General features: G+C 39.4%; 1 long non-coding RNA gene and 1 pseudogene across 1 annotated transcript; one reads left to right on the forward strand and one right to left on the reverse strand.

Annotated features, from left to right (window-relative positions):
* Window positions 1–1,366: 1,366 nt before the first annotated feature.
* On the forward strand, window positions 1,367–3,825 carry LOC140230143 (uncharacterized; annotated as a pseudogene).
* A 2,007-nt stretch (window positions 3,826–5,832) lies between these two features.
* Window positions 5,833–8,301, reverse strand: LOC140230296 (uncharacterized). The gene is made up of 3 exons (XR_011901386.1): window positions 7,910–8,301; window positions 6,692–6,824; window positions 5,833–6,159 (listed from the first exon to the last, which is right to left on the reverse strand). It is a non-coding gene; the product is annotated as an uncharacterized lncRNA (long non-coding RNA).
* Between the last annotated feature and the right edge of the window lie 371 nt (window positions 8,302–8,672).

Below are 8,672 nucleotides of genomic sequence, written 5' to 3' on the forward strand. Positions count from 1 at the left end.
GCCATTTCCAATATCCGGGAGGTCACATGATCTGAATGCCCTTTCAAAAAAAAAAAAGGTCGCGCTGTCAACCGTGCTGCTACACCAACACTCAAGCGCAGCGCATCGCACGCACGCAAAAGATTTCCGCAGAGATCAAGGCGCCATTTTGAATTCTGCAACGATGAACCCCGACGGTGTTAGGGAATCCGCCAGAAAGTATCATTTTTTGGTTCCACGGACTTATCATGAGGGCTCTCAATGGACTTACGAACCTTCTCTAATACAAGCATGCACTTAAGGTGAGTAACGTTTGGTAACGTGTACACTGTTTATAAAGAACGTATAAATTTTCATAAGTTTTGTAGTTGTGTTGTGGTTCCCCACTTTGAAGGTGCCCGCTCGCTGGTCAGACGCTGTATTCGCGTAGCGTATTAACAGCGTCTGGTCGGGCTAGGACATCAGCTGTTCTGAGCACATTTTATTCAGATTCAATGAATTTCTGAGATATCTCTCTGCTCGCCATACAGGAACGACAGATGCGTTCAGATGAGAAACAAGTCGAAAAACTTCCAACAGCATGACTGGATAGATTGTCCCCACACATACACGTAGCTATAACCAGATAACAGTGCCCAATCTGGTATGTTCAGTGCCATCAACACCTAACTCTTAAAGGGCGGGTCTTTTTGGGTGAACATTGGGGCTACAAAGACTCTATACAGGTCCACTAACACGATTTCGACATTTTTAGATTTTAAAAAGTAACCAGTAGTCAGATATCGCTCTAAAACCACCCAAATGTGGGAACGCCCCCTAAAATTGTCCGCTGATTGGCTAGTGCGATTTGACGTACCAACAGGAAGCCCCCCTCGAAGGCAAGAAGTTCTCACCATTGCCCTAGCGTGTCAATGATAGATACATTTTCTACTTTTGAATCACAAAATACACAATTTTTGCAAGTAGCACATCCCAAGAAAGGATTTAAATATGTTGTTTATATATTCCAGAAGCGACTTACTGGCGACTCGGACATTTTTCGAGTATTTTACCTATAATAATTTGTCATTTCGGATCATGTTTACATTTTGGAAAAAACTAAACATTTCATTCAGGAAACAAGACAAGTAGGCGTGTGTGACAGCCTCTTAACTGCTGAATGTACATTGCAACTGCTGAGTGCGCGTGCAGGTCGTAACGACATATTGTTACGGGAGACTGGTTAACAGTCTAAATTTATATCGATATCTCGATCCAAGGTAGGTAGATGTTAGAATGTTATATCGATCGTGAGTATCTTATAGCGCTAGCGCTCGCCTCAGCTCAGCTCTAGCTAGCAGCTCTGTCGCTGACCTGTGTAGCTTAGTTCTAAGATACGTGTGAATAAATGATGGATTCAGACGACGAGATCGAGTCGCCCATTTCATGCCCCGCTACCGTTTCGAGTGAGTCAGAGAGGGAGTCAGAGTCGGATGTCGAGCGAGATGGTGAGGACGAAGATCCCCGATCAAGCAGGAGAAGCAGCCGTTGGCGTTGGTCGGCCTCAACAGCGATTGGGTTTACTCCCGTATAGTAGGAACCAGACGCTGCACCTCCCGCCCCCGGAGCAGTCGGCGGTGAGGAAGCTCAGGGGACGGGGTGATGACAACGAGCCCGCAAGATTGGGGAATAACAATTGGTAATTATCTACTTGAGAGTCTATATTCTATATAACCTTAGTAACTCACTTATTTTAGTAGTATATCTATAGGCCAGAAAAAAGTATAAGTCACAAATGTTGGAAGTACAAAACTGCTGCTTGTAAGTTGTAATAATACTCTAGACTCTCTACAACGTACAAGTGTTTACCAATGCCACAGTTAGTTACTGCTTATTGACTTACTGCTATATGGAATGTGTGGACAAGACAGTAAAGTCACTAAAGACTAAAGTACTGAAGAGGCATGGTGTAGATGTAAATCTCTGTGGCAATAGTTGGCATGTTGAACTTGAAGGATTGGTCTCAATTTATCATTGTGTGGCAGCTCAGTACTACGTGACTAAAACTAATTAAGTTACACAACAAGTAAACCTGAATTTACCTGTATTTCTTTCTTCAGGTGCCAATGTGGGAACTGTGTGCCAATGCCTACTACACGGGAGTCATTGTGCTGTCACAAGGCTGACCCGGCCGGTCTTAGAGGAGGTCGAGCAGTACAATGACCGGCCGACATGCAGATGCTCAAATAAACTGTATAACAGCACACCCAGGATTTTCCACCGTTTGCCTTGGTGAATGGGTGTTGGAAGCTGCTTATCACCAATATGCTCAACAGTATGGAGAAGGTGCCAGAACGGATGCCACAGATAATGAGTGAGTTTGTTTGTCAAATTTTTCAATTTTTCTTCTGAAATAATGCAAATTTGCCATTTTATATTCCCTTGACAATATGCTGTTTATTCTGCCAATTTGCAATTGCACCCATCAAAAGAATGCAATATCTAATTCACCATGTGTGATTTCAGTCCTGCACTCCAGTAATTTATTCAAATATATTGGACCTGTCTTCGTAGATAATGCAAAAGTACATGTAGCCTTGTAGGATATATTTGTATAATCTTTTCATTTTTTATTTCTTGAGTGCATAGGAACATTATCACTTTGTGTTATGCGCTGTATAAGCACTGTCAAATATTACACTATTAATATTATTATTATTATCATTATTATTTTATGCTGCCATTATACAGTTGTACCAGGTACCCAAAATAATGACTACCATACTCCATGGGTCCCATTCACATTGTCTAATTTAAATCCTATTCTCAAGATAAATTTCTACATGAACACATGATGTCATATAAAAGGATTATCAAATTTTACTCCTTTTGCATTCCATTTCGTTTCACTTTCGTTTCTATATCAGGTGATCAAGACATGTTGCATACACCGGCAACTGGTGAGATGATGATGGAAATTTGTGGGCCAAAATGTGAGAGTCCTACTGCCATCGTCTGCTGTGAGGAAAATGTGATAAACTTATCCATCAGAAAGAGTGACACGTTTTCATTTTGCATATAGGCTGTAATAAGACTGTATATGCAGCACTGATATTGGGTGTAGAATGTGACTTGTCACATTGCGATCTGCTCAACGGGAACGTGGTTGTAGAAATGCATCAGATAAGTTTGTACATTGCGAAAGTCACATGCATACTTTGTCAGACACCTTGTCCATTATGTGGTCATACTGATGATATGCAGCTTCCAACACCCACTCGTCAAGGCACACAACTGGGAAACATGCTGTTGGACTTCAGCCTCTCTGTACAAATGATCATGTATTATTTTGTTGTAATTTATTGATGCATGTTCAGTGGAACCTCAATATTATAAGCACTGATATGACAAACTGTAGTAATAACAAGATCTTAATATATACATACTTGTATAGGGGTGATATCTCTGGTCCCATTGACCTCATTATAACAAGGTTCGACTGCATGTCAACTGCACTCTTGTCTCAATTCTTACTCTTGCTATGCTCTCCCTCTCTCTTTTGTAATGTAGACCTACTGCATGTTTTAGCAATTGGAAAATTACACTTTCACAACCATGTATACAAGTGAAGATAATTTTGATTGTGTAGAATTGACACGTTGAACAGCTATGTTGTCAGTCATGGTCAGAAGAAATAGATAATGATCTGATACAATTAAGATGCTGTGGCCTTTCCGGCAATAGCTTCACAGCCTCTATTTAGAGAACAGGACCAAGTCTAGTTACGAACTCATTGAACTGGAATGTAACTGGCTCATATAGTAATGTTCTGTCATGAACCAGTATACATTTGTCAAACATTCCTTCCAGCTGATTACACTAATTATATTTTGTGAGCAAATGGAAAAAAGTGTGTTGTGTTTTCTATACATACATTTGTAGTTGTAGTAATACAGTACATGTACCGGTAGTGTAAATTTATCCTTATATACAAAAAGAAATGGATTAGCTTCATACAGACCCATGAAAATGCAAAAACATACACATATACACACACCCTCAGTACACTCATGCATATCCAGGCCTGGCATATCAGATACAAACATGCACAAACACACACCAACATCAGACACACATAGGACTAATATATCATTGATATATTTGCCCTATGTTTGTCTGATGCCCCCTTCATGGAATGGATAGATATATCCCCTCATAGATATGCACATACAATGTATTTAAGTAAGATTTCTATGGAATTGTACATCTAGCTGTATGCAATTTGCATATTGGTGGGAGTGTTCCAATGATGCCTGATTGAAAGTATTTGTGGGTATGTATGTAGTATGGCAAAGGGTGTGTGTGTGTGTGTGTGTGTGTTGATGTGTGTATAGATAGGAGACTAAAGAAAATAAGTCACAGGGAATGAGGAAAAGATGGGGGAGTGTACTTACAGGAATGAGATTGTAAAACCCTACCAGTGTGTTATCTCCATATCCTAATGTTGGAACAAAATGGGATTTATTCCACTGGAACAATGGCAGCTGGTCAGTCAAGCATGCATGAGTGACATCCACATTTGAAATCAAATCAGCCCAGAAGAGTTATCTTTTGCACATACATGTACATACTGTATATTTCATATCAATACTATATGAGACATTCTCATGTAACATTAAATCAAAAGCTTTGTGATTTTTTTCCTCATACATAAATCTATCAGTGAAATTACAGAACTCAAATTCAGGATAACATAATACATGTATTGCACGTGTAAATATACAAAATAGTACAGGTGAGTGATGTTATTCAATCTTTCACACAATATTTTAAAATGTGTAAAAATGTGTGAATGTATATGTGAGCATATGTGCATGTGGGTGTTTGCTTGTGTGCACGTTTTCAAAAGTACCTCTGCATGCAGATGTGATATGAATGATTATGAATGTCTGAGTCCCAGTCATAGCAAGATCAGTTCATACCAAATTTTCTTAAACTGAGTGACCTTGCAACTGTTCTTTCATAAAGAGACCTGACACCATATTCTTAAAAAAACAATGCTTATTTAACTTTTAATGCTTGACTTCAATGATTATGTATGGAGAACCATTATAGAAATCAACAGAATAATTCCCCAACTAGACTTAGCATTGCATTATGAATTTGGTTTCCCCCCCCCCCCCCCCTGTGGAGGCATTCCAAGTCTCAGAACAACAGGGCCCCAGTCTGCTTCAACATGTCAGATGAAGATTATATAAAATGCTAATGCCTTACAGACACACATCTTGTGCTAATTTTTCATAAATTTGTGACTCATATACCAAGAGTATTGCATTCCTTCCCAAAACTACAATTTTTTCTCCATCTCTTTTTGAGTGTGTTGTGTTCTATAATGCATACACATTTTATTCTAAATTACCTTGTCAAAGATATTAATATTTGATCATAAGAGTGAGCTCTAATCTTAACAGCAAACATTCAATGGTAAAATCATAGTGTGGGACAGCATTCATGTAGAAATCTTCTAAACTTACCATTACAACACTGAATATCTCTAGAGAATTGTGTTAGCATGCAAGCTCATCTGTCCATAAAAATTGCCATGTATGCTTCAAACATCAACAAAAAAAAAAAATACAGTTTTCCTTTTGTATCCACATGACTGTTGTGTTGTAAATGAATTGTGATTTTGCTATTAAAAGGACAATATTCAACTGGCAAATAAATGATCTTTGAAACACTATATCAAGTTGGCATCATATTGTTTGTGATGAAATGCAACATACACGTTATACAGACACAATACAACAGTGATCTTATCTTGTCTTTAAATGATCACTCATGAATAGAAGGTATAAGAATGCAGGGTATGTGTAACAAAATTTTGAGTGTTTGTATCTACCATCTGACAGAAGAACAGATGAAAATAGTCTTCTGAAACATCATTCTGCAACAATTAAACACTATTTGCACAGTATCATGTATTGAATACATTGTATGAACTTCAATCTCAATTGCAAGGATTCCTGAACCCATCAGATCATTTGTCAGACTGTGCAAATTGTCTCCTTTGATGTTCAATAACTTCCTCCCTTGGATGATACTCAAAGGCATTCACAAGGGGAGGCGTTGAAGGCTGGCAGGGTGCAGGAGTTTTGTCATTGTACTCCACAACAGCAGAAAGGACATCATCAACCTGTGCTGTAGAAAATTCAACAGAAAGAAACAAAGGGACACACAAAATAGATGGAATTAAGTTGTTTGCACTGGTTTTTAGCAACACATTTCTTGAGGTGTCGTGAACAGACACCACCACTTTGATAATGACATCAAAAATCTTTGCAAATTCATATAAAAATTGGGGTTTGCCCTCCTCAATGCAAAGACTTGACTTGAGAATGCATAAGTAGCCATTGGTCATGGCAGGTGGAGTGTTGGTCTTCAGAATGGACAACTGACTGCCTCCCTTCTATGACTTCTGATTAGTGGAACAGGCATAAGACCTGCCCCCCCCCCCCCAAAAAAAAAACAAAAGAGAAAATGTATATCTAGACCTTTTAAAATTGATCATTTTATGTGTACTCAGTGGTCAAGAAAGCCACGCTTCTACAGAGACAAACAAATAATAAAATGTGTAGTTGACAAATTGTGCCATTCTAATACTTTTCTCTGAGTAATGTGAATTGATTTTCTTCCAATATTGCATAAAATATCTACGCTGTTCTTTACGAACCTTCACGCTAGAAGAGCCAGGATTGTTCATCTTCACAATCCGGTAGAGCAGATCTCCTGTTGCACCTCTTATCGAGCTCACTGCCTGTCAGAATTTGTGTAGTACACTGTAGTGCAATGCTGCCAGATGAACCCTGTAAGTACATGTAATAATGGCACAGAGAGGAATTTATTATTATTTTTTTTTTATTGTCTATGTAGGCCTGCAAGAATGTGGTTAACTAGATGCATGTAGGAACTCTTGGGAAAAACAAATACCGATAATCACAAATAATGACTGCCATTAGTACCGGTACTTCCCCACATAACCAGGGCAAGTGAAATTGTAATGATGACAACTGAAAATAACTGACTGCAGAAAGTTCCCTGTCTGATAGGAAAGTGACTTTTTTTTTCCACATGTAAAATATGAAATCGCATTACATTAGTCAACTAATATGGGCAACATTTTGGGGCAAGGAAAAAAAAATGGACATTGAAGATTTCACTTGCCTAATGGGCAAGTGAAGACAAACAATAATGGCCAGTCCTGGATCAATTCAATCTAATAATATGTTTTGGAACACACCATCCAACCATTCGGCTACAAGTTTTAGAGCTCGATGGGGAAGCAAGGCTGTCATAGCAGAAGTCAGAGTCATAGAATTAACTGTTACTGAATATGTATGATTGATACATGTAAGCCTTCTAATGTAGCAGCGATGAAAATATACAGAGGCATGTTACAGCCAACCCGGCTGGCTGGCTGGTACGCGGTCTCAGTTGGTAACTGTTGACCCCATATGCCCATACAAGTACTACGTGGTATCTAGAATAGATAGCTACACGCAGGTACCGATGTAACTGTGTTGTAGTGAATGTCTTCCTAATCTTCGATAAATTTTAGGTCTAGTAATGTATAACGTTAGAGGTGTTCACTTCATAGTATAGTACGATTTAATGAGCACACAACTCGACTACTAGTACATTAGAATCCCTCCCATGATCTTCATTTTACTGACATTGAGTGATGTTCCACTCAAAACGCTACAGACGGAGCTTATCAACCTATCGAAACCGTGAAACTGTTAGTAGTGATACAGCAATTATAGGCCGACCAGACGCCGTGCGAACCCTGTTGCGATTATTGCAGCGACTGGGCTGTGTATAGTTACGGTACATGTACGATAGCTACTGTATAATAAGAGTCGTCTACACATACCGCAGTGGCAAAACATACCCGCTTTCTCTGATCCAGCTTCAGAACTGCTGATCCGCTTTGTTTTTCAGCTCTCTGACGATGAGTTTGGCTTCCATTTCCCAGCTTGATAACAGGGATAGCTATGGGCTGCAGGATCCTCTTTTTGGGCGCAAATCCTAGCCGAGTATACAGCACTACTTCCTGCTCCACTATACCAGCGATCACTCCATACGAGGCTGTACAACCTAGTGCGTAGTAATGTACATCGTAGCAGAAGGGACCATCTATCCCACTGGGCTCGCGTCAGCAAATGATTCTCAACGAACCCAATTTTTTCGAGTAGCGTCATCTTTAGGGAAGTTGTGCAGACTTACACCCCATCTTTTGTGTCTTTGCTGCGGTGATGACGGCACACTTCCTCGGCATTTTCTTGAAATACTTTCTCCAACTTTCCTACAAATACCCCGGTACACAACATCCCTGCACTGTGAAGTACAGTTTAGGCGAGACAGTCGCACTATGAGTTCCTGTTGGTGCGTCACAGTGTCACCTGACAAGGCACGTGACCGGTCCTTGCTTTTTCTGGGGGCGTTCCCGACTACCCGAAAAATGAGCGATTTAGGCGATTTCAACTGAGTTTTTTGAAGTTCACAGATCTCTTTGAAGAAAAGTATATGGCCTTTTTTACGATCAGTGGTGTAACTTTTGTACTCAGAGGGTCAAAATTTCAAACAAAATATTTTTTCATTATTCTGTTTGATTCCTGTTGGAAAGTATTCAAATTTTTGAAAAAATAACATTT

Source organism: Diadema setosum, chromosome 6, assembly GCF_964275005.1.
Source record: "Diadema setosum chromosome 6, eeDiaSeto1, whole genome shotgun sequence".
Lineage (NCBI taxonomy): Eukaryota > Metazoa > Echinodermata > Echinoidea > Diadematoida > Diadematidae > Diadema > Diadema setosum.